This window comes from Stenella coeruleoalba (assembly GCF_951394435.1).
Source record: "Stenella coeruleoalba genome assembly, contig: scaffold_197, whole genome shotgun sequence".
In the NCBI taxonomy this organism is placed as follows: Eukaryota; Metazoa; Chordata; class Mammalia; order Artiodactyla; family Delphinidae; genus Stenella; species Stenella coeruleoalba.
The window spans coordinates 167,366-181,509 of record NW_027646030.1 but is presented as its reverse complement, the minus strand read 5'-3'; the positions used below and the strand labels follow the sequence as shown (position 1 = coordinate 181,509).

At 43.8% G+C, this 14,144-nt stretch overlaps 1 long non-coding RNA gene across 1 annotated transcript; it reads left to right on the top strand.

The window, feature by feature from the left end:
* The first annotated feature begins 6,773 nt into the window (after window positions 1-6,773).
* LOC307181378 lies at window positions 6,774-11,593 on the top strand. The gene is made up of 3 exons (XR_013826613.1): window positions 6,774-6,866; window positions 8,353-8,438; window positions 11,505-11,593. It is a non-coding gene; the product is annotated as an uncharacterized lncRNA (long non-coding RNA).
* The last annotated feature ends 2,551 nt before the right edge of the window (window positions 11,594-14,144 follow it).

Genomic DNA, 14,144 nt, shown 5'->3' with positions numbered 1-14,144 from the left:
TACCTTAAACCTGGAGAGTTGAGACCCGTGTAATGGGTACCATGCAATATGACTTCAAAGGGTCTTCATATGCTCACCGAACCTCTCCAATCATATCACTGCTGCGTTTATGCCCCTGTACACATGCTTGATTCTCTTTCGGAGACATAGCAATCCATAGGTTTTAAGATACTTACTAGTCAGGTACATTCTTAGGCGTTTAATATGGGGTGTTGAGTCCATTTCGTTGAGCAAGGAGTAGCTCTTGTCTATTCCATATTTGGCTTAAGGAACTTTATCTGTGCTCATTTCAATCTCTGGTTTTATGCAGCACCCCAACTCACCTTTCCCCTTAAGCAAGCATAAGTTGGTTTTCTAAATTTGAGACCCTGTTCTGTTCTGTAATTCAGTTCCTGTGTAGCCAAGTTTACATTCCGTGTATTAGTGATATCTTATGATGTTTCTTTTTCTGTGTGACTTATTTCAGTTAGAATCATCGTACCTGAATCCACTCATGATGCTGCTACGGGCCTGATGACATAGATTTCATTGCTGAGTGATACTGCATTGTACGTAAGTACCACAAGTTCTTTATCCATTTTTCACTTTCTGTGATATTGAACTTGTACTGTAAACGAGATTCTTGTAAACAGAAGCGTCCCAAACTTTGGGGTGGCTGTGTCTTTTTGATTTTAATTTCCCTAAGCTATAGGACCATAAGTGGAAGTGCCATAGGCTCTGTTGCTTTGTTTTTTAGATGTTTCAGGAAACACCATACACTTCTCCCAAGTGTCTGTTGGCAATTTACATCCCGCCCATCAGCATAACAAGGTCCCCAGTTCTCCATGGACTGTCCTGCCTTTCTGGATTTTACACTTTTTTCAGATGGCCCTTTTGACCGGGGGGAAGTGAGACTTCATTGTAGTGCAGATTTCCTTTGCAAGCTTGCTTGGTTGGCCAAAAAGGGCGTATGCGTTTTTTCCTGAATATATTCAGGAAAAAACGCATACGCCCTTTTTGGCCAAGTGCATCATTGTGGACGTTCTGCCTCTTTTCCTATGCTTTCAATGCAATTCCAGTCTACCTCCTGAAATCGGTTTCCTGCAATTCTGCCCCGCTTTCAAGTCCTCTTGGCAGCCTTACTTCAGTCTATTTTTGGACGATAGCTGTCATTTATAACTCTGCAGGTTTGTGAATTACAGTGCCCCTGAGCTCCTTTCTTCAACTCGCTTTCTTTTGAGCTGGCCGCAACACCGCAGGATGGCTTCAGGCCCTAATCTGGTTCCGGTACGGCACGCTGAGCCTTTGGTTATTTCCTCTTCCTGGTGGGAAATGAGAGTTAAATTTGCCCGTCCAGACACCTCCAGCTAGCCTCTCATTGGTTCTCGCTATTCCTGTTCATCTTCCGCAGAAATTGCAAACTGGGCCAAACAGGAGGTTAAAGGCGCTGACTTTCCAAGTGGTGAGAGTGTTAGTAAAGCGTCTGGAATGTTGCACCCGAGTACCAGGGTACGAAAACTGAGACATATTTGAACACGTCTCCCGATCACATGGTTGATCATACTCTAGGTTCCACATGCATGTTTTAGCTGAAGGAAGAATACCTTAAACCTGGGTAGTTGAAACCCCTGGAATGGGTACCATGCAATATGACTTCAAAGGGTCTTCATTTGCTCACAGAACCTCTCCAATCCTATCACTGCTGCGTTTATGCCCCTGTACACATGCTTGATTCTCTTTCGGAGACATAGCAATCCATAGGTTTTAAGATACTTACTAGTCAGGTACATTCTTAGGCGTTTAATATGCGGTGTTGAGTCCATTTCATTGAGCAAGGAGTAGCTCTTGTCTATTCCATATTTGGCTTAAGGAAATTTATCTGTGCTCATTTCAATCTCTGGTTTTATGCAGCACCCCAACCCACCTTTACCCTTAAGCAAGCATAAGTTGGTTTTCTAAATTTGAGACACTGTTCTGTTCTGTAATTCAGTTCCTGTGTAGCCAAGTTTACATTCCGTGTATTACTGATATCTTATGATGTTTCTTTTTCTGTGTGACTTATTTCAGTTAGAATCATCATACCTGAATCCACTCATTGTGCTGCTAAGGGCCTGATGACACAGATTTCATTGCTGAGTGATATTGCTTTGTAAGTAAATACCACAACTTCTTTATCCATTTTTCACTTTCTGCGATGTTGAACTTGTACTGTAAACGAGGTTCTTGTAAACAGAGGCGTCCCAAACTTTGGGGTGGCTGTGTCTTTTTGATTTTAATTTCCCTAAGCTATAGGACCATAGGTGGAAGTTCCCTAGGCTCTGTTGCTTTGTTTTTTAGATGTTTCTGGAAACACCATACACTTCTCCTGAGTGTCTGTTGGCAATTTACATCCCGCCCCTCAGCATAACAAGGCTCCCAGTTCTCAATGGCCTTTTGCCTTTCTGGATATTACACTTTTTTCAGATGGCCCTTTTGACCGGGGGGAAGTGAGACTTCATTGTAGTGCAGATTTCCTTTGCAAGCTTGCTTCGTTTGCCAAAAATGGCGTATGCGTTTTTTCCTGAATATATTCAGGAAAAAACGCATACGCCCTTTTTGGCCAAGTGCATCATTGTGGACGTTCTGCCTCTTTTCCTATGCTTTCAATGCAATTCCAGTCTACCTCCTGAAATCGGTTTCCTGCAATTCTGCCCCGCTTTCAAGTCCTCTTGGCAGCCTTACTTCAGTCTATTTTTGGACGATAGCTGTCATTTATAACTCTGCAGGTTTGTGAATTACAGTGCCCCTGAGCTCCTTTCTTCAACTCGCTTTCTTGTGACCTGGCCGCAACACCGCAGGATGGCTTCAGGCCCTAATCTGGTTCCGGCACGGCATGCTGAGCCTTTGGTTAATTCCTCTTCCTGGTGGGAAATGAGAGTTAAATTTGCCCGTCCAGACACCTCCAGCTAGCCTCTCATTGGTTCTCGGTATTCCTGTTCATCTTCCGCAGAAATTGCAAACTGGGCCAAACAGGAGGTTAAAGGGACTGACTCTCCAAGTCGGGAGAGTGTTAGTAAAGCGTCTGGAATGTTGCACCCGAGTACCAGGGGAGGAAAACAGACATATTTGAATACGTCTCCCGTTCACATGGTTGATCATACTCTGGTTTCCACATGCATGTTTTAGCTGAAGGAAGAATACCTTAAACCTGGAGAGTTGAGACCCGTGTAATGGGTACCATGCAATATGACTTCAAAGGGTCTTCATATGCTCACCGAACCTCTCCAATCATATCACTGCTGCGTTTATGCCCCTGTACACATGCTTGATTCTCTTTCGGAGACATAGCAATCCATAGGTTTTAAGATACTTACTAGTCAGGTACATTCTTAGGCGTTTAATATGGGGTGTTGAGTCCATTTCGTTGAGCAAGGAGTAGCTCTTGTCTATTCCATATTTGGCTTAAGGAACTTTATCTGTGCTCATTTCAATCTCTGGTTTTATGCAGCACCCCAACTCACCTTTCCCCTTAAGCAAGCATAAGTTGGTTTTCTAAATTTGAGACCCTGTTCTGTTCTGTAATTCAGTTCCTGTGTAGCCAAGTTTACATTCCGTGTATTAGTGATATCTTATGATGTTTCTTTTTCTGTGTGACTTATTTCAGTTAGAATCATCGTACCTGAATCCACTCATGATGCTGCTACGGGCCTGATGACATAGATTTCATTGCTGAGTGATACTGCATTGTACGTAAGTACCACAAGTTCTTTATCCATTTTTCACTTTCTGTGATATTGAACTTGTACTGTAAACGAGGTTCTTGTAAACAGAGGCGTCCCAAACTTTGGGGTGGCTGTGTCTTTTTGATTTTAATTTCCCTAAGCTATAGGACCATAAGTGGAAGTGCCATAGGCTCTGTTGCTTTGTTTTTTAGATGTTTCAGGAAACACCATACACTTCTCCCAAGTGTCTGTTGGCAATTTACATCCCGCCCATCAGCATAACAAGGCTCCCAGTTCTCCATGGACTGTCCTGCCTTTCTGGATTTTACACTTTTTTCAGATGGCCCTTTTGACCGGGGGGAAGTGAGACTTCATTGTAGTGCAGATTTCCTTTGCAAGCTTGCTTGGTTGGCCAAAAAGGGCGTATGCGTTTTTTCCTGAATATATTCAGGAAAAAACGCATACGCCCTTTTTGGCCAAGTGCATCATTGTGGACGTTCTGCCTCTTTTCCTATGCTTTCAATGCAATTCCAGTCTACCTCCTGAAATCGGTTTCCTGCAATTCTGCCCCGCTTTCAAGTCCTCTTGGCAGCCTTACTTCAGTCTATTTTTGGACGATAGCTGTCATTTATAACTCTGCAGGTTTGTGAATTACAGTGCCCCTGAGCTCCTTTCTTCAACTCGCTTTCTTTTGAGCTGGCCGCAACACCGCAGGATGGCTTCAGGCCCTAATCTGGTTCCGGTACGGCACGCTGAGCCTTTGGTTATTTCCTCTTCCTGGTGGGAAATGAGAGTTAAATTTGCCCGTCCAGACACCTCCAGCTAGCCTCTCATTGTTTCTCGCTATTCCTGTTCATCTTCCGCAGAAATTGCAAACTGGGCCAAACAGGAGGTTAAAGGCGCTGACTTTCCAAGTGGTGAGAGTGTTAGTAAAGCGTCTGGAATGTTGCACCCGAGTACCAGGGTACGAAAACTGAGACATATTTGAACACGTCTCCCGATCACATGGTTGATCATACTCTAGGTTCCACATGCATGTTTTAGCTGAAGGAAGAATACCTTAAACCTGGGTAGTTGAAACCCCTGGAATGGGTACCATGCAATATGACTTCAAAGGGTCTTCATTTGCTCACAGAACCTCTCCAATCCTATCACTGCTGCGTTTATGCCCCTGTACACATGCTTGATTCTCTTTCGGAGACATAGCAATCCATAGGTTTTAAGATACTTACTAGTCAGGTACATTCTTAGGCGTTTAATATGCGGTGTTGAGTCCATTTCATTGAGCAAGGAGTAGCTCTTGTCTATTCCATATTTGGCTTAAGGAAATTTATCTGTGCTCATTTCAATCTCTGGTTTTATGCAGCACCCCAACCCACCTTTACCCTTAAGCAAGCATAAGTTGGTTTTCTAAATTTGAGACACTGTTCTGTTCTGTAATTCAGTTCCTGTGTAGCCAAGTTTACATTCCGTGTATTACTGATATCTTATGATGTTTCTTTTTCTGTGTGACTTATTTCAGTTAGAATCATCATACCTGAATCCACTCATTGTGCTGCTAAGGGCCTGATGACACAGATTTCATTGCTGAGTGATATTGCTTTGTAAGTAAATACCACAACTTCTTTATCCATTTTTCACTTTCTGCGATGTTGAACTTGTACTGTAAACGAGGTTCTTGTAAACAGAGGCGTCCCAAACTTTGGGGTGGCTGTGTCTTTTTGATTTTAATTTCCCTAAGCTATAGGACCATAGGTGGAAGTTCCCTAGGCTCTGTTGCTTTGTTTTTTAGATGTTTCTGGAAACACCATACACTTCTCCTGAGTGTCTGTTGGCAATTTACATCCCGCCCATCAGCATAACAAGGCTCCCAGTTCTCAATGGCCTGTTGCCTTTCTGGATATTACACTTTTTTCAGATGGCCCTTTTGACCGGGGGGAAGTGAGACTTCATTGTAGTGCAGATTTCCTTTGCAAGCTTGCTTGGTTGGCCAAAAAGGGCGTATGCGTTTTTTCCTGAATATATTCAGGAAAAAACGCATACGCCCTTTTTGGCCAAGTGCATCATTGTGGACGTTCTGCCTCTTTTCCTATGCTTTCAATGCAATTCCAGTCTACCTCCTGAAATCGGTTTCCTGCAATTCTGCCCCGCTTTCAAGGCCTCTTGGCAGCCTTACTTCAGTCTATTTTTGGACGATAGCTGTCATTTATAACTCTGCAGGTTTGTGAATTACAGTGCCCCTGAGCTCCTTTCTTCAACTCGCTTTCTTGTGACCTGGCCGCAACACCGCAGGATGGCTTCAGGCCCTAATCTGGTTCCGGCCCGGCATGCTGAGCCTTTGGTTAATTCCTCTTCCTGGTGGGAAATGAGAGTTAAATTTGCCCGTCCAGACACCTCCAGCTAGCCTCTCATTGGTTCTCGCTATTCCTGTTCATCTTCCGCAGAAATTGCAAACTGGGCCAAACAGGAGGTTAAAGGGACTGACTCTCCAAGTCGGGAGAGTGTTAGTAAAGCGTCTGGAATGTTGCACCCGAGTACCAGGGTACGAAAACTGAGACATATTTGAATACGTCTCCCATTCACATGGTTGATCATACTCTGGGTTCCACATGCATGTTTTAGCTGAAGGAAGAATACCTTAAACCTGGAGAGTTGAGACCCGTGTAATGGGTACCATGCAATATGACTTCAAAGGGTATTCATATGCTCACCGAACCTCTCCAATCCTATCACTGCTGCGTTTATGCCCCTGTACACATGCTTGATTCTCTTTCGGAGACATAGCAATCCATAGGTTTTAAGATACTTACTAGTCAGGTACATTCTTAGGCGTTTAATATGGGGTGTTGAGTCCATTTCGTTGAGCAAGGAGTAGCTCTTGTCTATTCCATATTTGGCTTAAGGAACTTTATCTGTGCTCATTTCAATCTCTGGTTTTATGCAGCACCCCAACTCACCTTTCCCCTTAAGCAAGCATAAGTTGGTTTTCTAAATTTGAGACCCTGTTCTGTTTTGGAATGCAGTTCCTGTGTAGCCAAGTTTACATTCCGTGTATTAGTGATATCTTATGATGTTTCTTTTTCTGTGTGACTTATTTCAGTTAGAATCATCGTACCTGAATCCACTCATTATGCTGCTAAGGGCCTGATGACATAGATTTCATTGCTGAGTGATACTGCATTGTACGTAAGTACCACAAGTTCTTTATCCATTTTTCACTTTCTGCGATGTTGAACTTGTACTGTAAACGAGGTTCTTGTAAACAGAGCCGTTTCAAACTTTGGGGTGGCTGTGTCTTTTTGATTTTAATTTCCCTAAGCTATAGGACCATAAGTGGAAGTGCCCTAGGCTCTGTTGCTTTGTTTTTTAGATGTTTCAGGAAACACCATACACTTCTCCCAAGTGTCTGTTGGCAATTTACATCCCGCCCATCAGCATAACAAGGCTCCCAGTTCTCCATGGCCTGTCCTGCCTTTCTGGATTTTACACTTTTTTCAGATGGCCCGGGGGGAAGTGAGACTTCATTGTAGTGCAGATTTCCTTTGCAAGCTTGCTTGGTTGGCCAAAAAGTGCGTATGCGTTTTTTCCTGAATATATTCAGGAAAAAACGCATACGCCCTTTTTGGCCAAGTGCATCATTGTGGACGTTCTGCCTCTTTTCCTATGCTTTCAATGCAATTCCAGTCTACCTCCTGAAATCGGTTTCCTGCAATTCTGCCCCGCTTTCAAGTCCTCTTGGCAGCCTTACTTCAGTCTATTTTTGGACGATAGCTGTCATTTATAACTCTGCAGGTTTGTGAATTACAGTGCCCCTGAGCTCCTTTCTTCAACTCGCTTTCTTGTGACCTGGCCGCAACACCGCAGGATGGCTTCAGGCCCTAATCTGGTTCCGGCATGGCATGCTGAGCCTTTGGTTAATTCCTCTTCCTGGTGGGAAATGAGAGTTAAATTTGCCCGTCCAGACACCTCCAGCTAGCCTCTCATTGGTTCTCGCTATTCCTGTTCATCTTCCGCAGAAATTGCAAACTGGGCCAAACAGGAGGTTAAAGGGACTGACTCTCCAAGTGGGGAGAGTGTTAGTAAAGCGTCTGGAATGTTGCACCCGAGTACCAGGGGAGGAAAACTGAGACATATTTGAACACGTCTCCCGTTCACATGGTTGATCATACTCTGGGTTCCACATGCATGTTTTAGCTGAAGGAAGAATACCTTAAACCTGGAGAGTTGAGACCCGTGTAATGGGTACCATGCAATATGACTTCAAAGGGTCTTCATTTGCTCACCGAACCTCTCCAATCCTATCACTGCTGCGTTTATGCCCCTGTACACACACTTGATTCTCTTTTGGAGACATAGCAATCCATAGGTTTTAAGATACTTACTAGTCAGGTACATTCTTAGGCGTTTAATATGGGGTTTTGAGTCCATTTCGTTGAGCAAGGAGTAGCTCTTGTCTATTCCATATTTGGCTTAAGGAACTTTATCTGTGCTCATTTCAATCTCTGGTTTTATGCAGCACCCCAACTCACCTTTCCCCTTAAGCAAGCATAAGTTGGTTTTCTAATTTTGAGACCCTGTTCTGTTTTGAAATGCAGTTCCTGTGTAGCCAAGTTTACATTCCATGTATTAGTGATATCTTATGATGTTTCTTTTTCTGTGTGACTTATTTCAGTTAGAATCATCGTACCTGAATCCACTCATTATGCTGCTAAGGGCCTGATGACATAGATTGCATTGCTGAGTGATACTGCATTGTACGTAAGTACCACAAGTTCTTTATCCATTTTTCACTTTCTGTGATATTGAACTTGTACGGTAAACGAGGTTCTTGTAAACAGAGGCATCCCAAACTTTGGGGTGGCTGTGTCTTTTTGATTTTAATTTCCCTAAGCTATAGGTCCATAAGTGGAAGTGCCCTAGGCTCTGTTGCTTTGTTTTTTAGATGTTTCAGGAAACACCATACACTTCTCCTGAGTGTCTGTTGGCAATTTACATCCCGCCCATCAGCATAACAAGGCTCCCAGTTCTCCATAGCCTGTCCTGCCTTTCTGGATTTTACACTTTTTTCAGATGGCCCTTTTGACCGGGGGGAAGTGAGACTTCATTGTAGTGCAGATTTCCTTTGCAAGTTTGCTTGGTTGGCCAAAAAGGGCGTATGCGTTTTTTCCTGAATATATTCAGGAAAAAACGCATACGCCCTTTTTGGCCAAGTGCATCATTGTGGACGTTCTGCCTCTTTTCCTATGCTTTCAATGCAATTCCAGTCTACCTCCTGAAATCGGTTTCCTGCAATTCTGTCCCGCTTTCAAGTCCTCTTGGCAGCCTTACTTCAGTCTATTTTTGGACGATAGCTGTCATTTATAACTCTGCAGGTTTGTGAATTACAGTGCCCCTGAGCTCCTTTCTTCAACTCGCTTTCTTGTGACCTGGCCGCAACACCGCAGGATGGCTTCAGGCCCTAATCTGGTTCCGGCATGGCATGCTGAGCCTTTGGTTAATTCCTCTTCCTGGTGGGAAATGAGAGTTAAATTTGCCCGTCCAGACACCTCCAGCTAGCCTCTCATTGGTTCTCGCTATTCCTGTTCATCTTCCGCAGAAATTGCAAACTGGGCCAAACAGGAGGTTAAAGGGACTGACTCTCCAAGTCGGGAGAGTGTTAGTAAAGCGTCTGGAATGTTGCACCCGAGTACCAGGGTACGAAAACTGAGACATATTTGAATACGTCTCCCATTCAAATGGTTGATCATACTCTGGGTTCCACATGCATGTTTTAGCTGAAGGAAGAATACCTTAAACCTGGAGAGTTGAGACCCGTGTAATGGGTACCATGCAATATGACTTCAAAGGGTATTCATATGCTCACCGAACCTCTCCAATCCTATCACTGCTGCGTTTATGCCCCTGTACACATGCTTGATTCTCTTTCGGAGACATAGCAATCCATAGGTTTTAAGATACTTACTAGTCAGGTACATTCTTAGGCGTTTAATATGCGGTGTTGAGTCCATTTCGTTGAGCAAGGAGTAGCTCTTGTCTATTCCATATTTGGCTTAAGGGACTTTATCTGTGCTCATTTCAATCTCTGGTTTTATGCAGCACCCCAACTCACCTTTCCCCTTAAGCAAGCATAAGTTGGTTTTCTAAATTTGAGACCCTGTTCTGTTTTGGAATGCAGTTCCTGTGTAGCCAAGTTTACATTCCGTGTATTAGTGATATCTTATGATGTTTCTTTTTCTGTGTGACTTATTTCAGTTAGAATCATCGTACCTGAATCCACTCATTATGCTGCTAAGGGCCTGATGACATAGATTTCATTGCTGAGTGATACTGCATTGTACGTAAGTACCACAAGTTCTTTATCCATTTTTCACTTTCTGCGATGTTGAACTTGTACTGTAAACGAGGTTCTTGTAAACAGAGCCGTTTCAAACTTTGGGGTGGCTGTGTCTTTTTGATTTTAATTTCCCTAAGCTATAGGACCATAAGTGGAAGTGCCCTAGGCTCTGTTGCTTTGTTTTTTAGATGTTTCAGGAAACACCATACACTTCTCCCAAGTGTCTGTTGGCAATTTACATCCCGCCCATCAGCATAACAAGGCTCCCAGTTCTCCATGGCCTGTCCTGCCTTTCTGGATTTTACACTTTTTTCAGATGGCCCGGGGGGAAGTGAGACTTCATTGTAGTGCAGATTTCCTTTGCAAGCTTGCTTGGTTGGCCAAAAAGTGCGTATGCGTTTTTTCCTGAATATATTCAGGAAAAAACGCATACGCCCTTTTTGGCCAAGTGCATCATTGTGGACGTTCTGCCTCTTTTCCTATGCTTTCAATGCAATTCCAGTCTACCTCCTGAAATCGGTTTCCTGCAATTCTGCTCCGCTTTCAAGTCCTCTTGGCAGCCTTACTTCAGTCTATTTTTGGACGATAGCTGTCATTTATAACTCTGCAGGTTTGTGAATTACAGTGCCCCTGAGCTCCTTTCTTCAACTCGCTTTCTTGTGACCTGGCCGCAACACCGCAGGATGGCTTCAGGCCCTAATCTGGTTCCGGCATGGCATGCTGAGCCTTTGGTTAATTCCTCTTCCTGGTGGGAAATGAGAGTTAAATTTGCCCGTCCAGACACCTCCAGCTAGCCTCTCATTGGTTCTCGCTATTCCTGTTCATCTTCCGCAGAAATTGCAAACTGGGCCAAACAGGAGGTTAAAGGGACTGACTCTCCAAGTGGGGAGAGTGTTAGTAAAGCGTCTGGAATGTTGCACCCGAGTACCAGGGGAGGAAAACTGAGACATATTTGAACACGTCTCCCGTTCACATGGTTGATCATACTCTGGGTTCCACATGCATGTTTTAGCTGAAGGAAGAATACCTTAAACCTGGAGAGTTGAGACCCGTGTAATGGGTACCATGCAATATGACTTCAAAGGGTCTTCATTTGCTCACCGAACCTCTCCAATCCTATCACTGCTGCGTTTATGCCCCTGTACACACACTTGATTCTCTTTTGGAGACATAGCAATCCATAGGTTTTAAGATACTTACTAGTCAGGTACATTCTTAGGCGTTTAATATGGGGTTTTGAGTCCATTTCGTTGAGCAAGGAGTAGCTCTTGTCTATTCCATATTTGGCTTAAGGAACTTTATCTGTGCTCATTTCAATCTCTGGTTTTATGCAGCACCCCAACTCACCTTTCCCCTTAAGCAAGCATAAGTTGGTTTTCTAATTTTGAGACCCTGTTCTGTTTTGAAATGCAGTTCCTGTGTAGCCAAGTTTACATTCCATGTATTAGTGATATCTTATGATGTTTCTTTTTCTGTGTGACTTATTTCAGTTAGAATCATCGTACCTGAATCCACTCATTATGCTGCTAAGGGCCTGATGACATAGATTGCATTGCTGAGTGATACTGCATTGTACGTAAGTACCACAAGTTCTTTATCCATTTTTCACTTTCTGTGATATTGAACTTGTACGGTAAACGAGGTTCTTGTAAACAGAGGCATCCCAAACTTTGGGGTGGCTGTGTCTTTTTGATTTTAATTTCCCTAAGCTATAGGTCCATAAGTGGAAGTGCCCTAGGCTCTGTTGCTTTGTTTTTTAGATGTTTCAGGAAACACCATACACTTCTCCTGAGTGTCTGTTGGCGATTTACATCCCGCCCATCAGCATAACAAGGCTCCCAGTTCTCCATCGCCTGTCCTGCCTTTCTGGATTTTACACTTTTTTCACATGGCCCTTTTGACCGGGGGGAAGTGAGACTTCATTGTAGTGCAGATTTCCTTTGCAAGTTTGCTTGGTTGGCCAAAAAGGGCGTATGCGTTTTTTCCTGAATATATTCAGGAAAAAACGCATACGCCCTTTTTGGCCAAGTGCATCATTGTGGACGTTCTGCCTCTTTTCCTATGCTTTCAATGCAATTCCAGTCTACCTCCTGAAATCGGTTTCCTGCAATTCTGTCCCGCTTTCAAGTCCTCTTGGCAGCCTTACTTCAGTCTATTTTTGGACGATAGCTGTCATTTATAACTCTGCAGGTTTGTGAATTACAGTGCCCCTGAGCTCCTTTCTTCAACTCGCTTTCTTGTGACCTGGCCGCAACACCGCAGGATGGCTTCAGGCCCTAATCTGGTTTTGGCACGGCACGCTGAGCCTTTGGTTAATTCCTCTTCCTGGTGGGAAATGAGAGTTAAATTTGCCCATCCAGACACCTCCAGCTAGTCTCTCATTGGTTCTCGCTATTCCTGTTCATCTTCCACAGAAATTGCAAACTGGGCCAAACAGGAGGTTAAAGGGACTGACTCTCCAAGTGGGGAGAGTGTTAGTAAAGCATCTGGAATGTTGCACCCGAGTACCAGGGGAGGAAAACTGAGACATATTTGAACACGTCTCCCGTTCACATGGTTGATCATACTCTGGGTTCCACATGAATGTTTTAGCTGAAGGAAGAATACCTTAAACCTGGAGAGTTGAGACCGGTGTAATGGGTACCGTGCAATATGACTTCAAAGGGTCTTCATTTGCTCACCAAACCTCTCCAATCCTATCACTGCTGCGTTTATGCCCCTGTACACATGCTTGATTCTCTTTCGGAGACATAGCAATCCATAGGTTTTAAGATACTTACTAGTCAGGTACATTCTTAGGCGTTTAATATGCGGTGTTGAGTCCATTTCGTTGAGCAAGGAGTAGCTCTTGTCTATTCCATATTTGGCTTAAGGAACTTTATCTGTGCTCATTTCAATCTCTGGTTTTATGCAGCACCCCAACTCACCTTTACCCTTAAGCAAGCATAAGTTGGTTTTCTAAATTTGAGACCCTGTTCTGTTCTGTAATTCAGTTCCTGTGTAGCCAAGTTTACATTCCGTGTATTAGTGATATCTTATGATGTTTCTTTTTCTGTGTGACTTATTTCAGTTAGAATCATCATACCTGAATCCACTCATTGTGCTGCTAAGGGCCTTGTGACACAGATTTCATTGCTGAGTGATATTGCTTTGTAAGTAAATACCACAACTTCTTTATCCATTTTTCACTTTCTGCGATGTTGAACTTGTACTGTAAACGAGGTTCTTGTAAACAGAGCCGTTTCAAACTTTGGGGTGGCTGTGTCTTTTTGATTTTAATTTCCCTAAGCTATAGGACCATAAGTGGAAGTGCCCTAGGCTCTGTTGCTTTGTGTTTTAGATGTTTCAGGAAACACCATACACTTCTCCCAAGTGTCTGTTGGCAATTTACATCCCGCCCATCAGCATAACAAGGCTCCCAGTTCTCCATGGCCTGTCCTGCCTTTCTGGATGTTACACTTTTTTCAGATGGCCCTTTTGACCGGGTGGAAGTGAGACTTCATTGTAGTGCAGATTTCCTTTGCAAGCTTGCTTGGTTGGCCAAAAAGAGCGTATCCGTTTTTTCCTGAATATATTCAGGAAAAAACGCATACGCCCTTTTTGGCCAAGTGCATCATTGTGGACGTTCTGCCTCTTTTCCTATGCTTTCAATGCAATTCCAGTCTACCTCCTGAAATCGGTTTCCTGCAATTCTGCCCCGCTTTCAAGTCCTCTTGGCAGCCTTACTTCAGTCTATTTTTGGACAATAGCTGTCATTTATAACTCTGCAGGTTTGTGAATTACAGTGCCCCTGAGCTCCTTTCTTCAACTCGCTTTCTTGTGACCTGGCCGCAACACCGCAGGATGGCTTCAGGCCCTAATCTGGTTCCGGCATGGCATGCTGAGCCTTTGGTTAATTCCTCTTCCTGGTGGGAAATGAGAGTTAATTTGCCCGTCCAGACACCTCCAGCTAGCCTCTCATTGGTTCTCGCTATTCCTGTTCATCTTCCGCAGAAATTGCAAACTGGGCCAAACAGGAGGTTAAAGGGACTGACTCTCCAAGTCGGGAGAGTGTTAGTAAAGCGTCTGGAATGTTGCACCCGAGTACCAGGGTACGAAAACTGAGACATATTTGAACACGTCTCCCGTTC